Raw genomic sequence first — 1,021 nt, 5'->3', positions numbered from 1 at the left:
CAAAAATGCATGAGGCTCTCTTTGTTGTGAATTCGGAGCTGAAAGGAATTACGAATTCCCGATAAGCTGTCATCCACTGGCTAATATGATTCAGATAAACAAACCTATGAAATAAGTCTGTGTGATGTCAACAGCAGACAGATGCAGGCCTTTTCAATCTATCTGACAAGCTGCCAAAACCGCTCCCATCTTCAGCCTCTAGACTGTAATGCCTACCGACAATGAAACACTCAAGGCCTTCGAAGGCATTACGAGCATCAGCTTAGCATCTATTATCCAACATGCTCGTCTGACCTCTCTGGGGCTGATGTCGCTGAGAGCGCCGAGGTGGAGGAGGAAGTTGTTGTCGGGGAAAGACGCCTCTGCATTGGGAACGCAGCTGTGGTTACCTGTGCAACACAGGAAACCCTCATAAATCTTCACGTCTGTTTTTGTGGAGCACGAAGACAGGCCTCATTTGTTAAGCTGACCTGATTTCCGCGATTTCAAAGTCAACTTGCATGTAAAAATGAAAACATCACAGCTGTGCAAACTGAAAGACGTGCCAATACGCATGAAGACGGTTCTCACAAGAGCTCTGCAGCAGGAAAGACCGGAGCCCTCGCAGTTGAGGAAATCGCCGGTTTCTGCAAAAGAAAAAAATGATCTATGAACCCCTTTCGTCGCTGGGATTTATTTCACACTTTTGCACAAAACAATCATATTTTACACAGATCGAAGGCCGTCTAAGTGGTAAAATGTGTGTCTCTGTCTCAGCCGTGCTCGAGAAGCCAGATGTCAAACGCAGGGATGGATTCAATCGTGGCAGGTATACAGATCAATGTGTGAGGGGCCGAGCTCTGTGAACAGGTGGGAGTCTGTGAAAAATGACCTTTGTCGATGTCCTTGTACAGCTGGTCAATGAAAGCGTCCAGTTGCTCCCTCTGCTGGCTGGGAAGCTCCAGCGCGTCGCACGCTTGAACCCACTCAGAGAACTACACACACACACACACACACACATCAGATCAGAGGAGTATTATTC

The 1,021-nt window shown here is 47.4% G+C and overlaps 1 pseudogene; it reads right to left on the bottom strand.

Annotated features, from left to right (window-relative positions):
- Positions 1-294: 294 nt before the first annotated feature.
- LOC107580015 (SET and MYND domain-containing protein 5-like) lies at positions 295-974 on the bottom strand (annotated as a pseudogene).
- Between the last annotated feature and the right edge of the window lie 47 nt (positions 975-1,021).

The sequence above is a fragment of the Sinocyclocheilus grahami genome, unplaced genomic scaffold (genome assembly GCF_001515645.1).
Source record: "Sinocyclocheilus grahami isolate Dianchi unplaced genomic scaffold, SAMN03320097.WGS_v1.1 scaffold23213.1, whole genome shotgun sequence".
In the NCBI taxonomy this organism is placed as follows: Eukaryota; Metazoa; Chordata; class Actinopteri; order Cypriniformes; family Cyprinidae; genus Sinocyclocheilus; species Sinocyclocheilus grahami.
The sequence above is the reverse complement of the archived record's forward strand: the minus strand, read 5'-3'. Positions and strand labels throughout refer to the sequence as shown.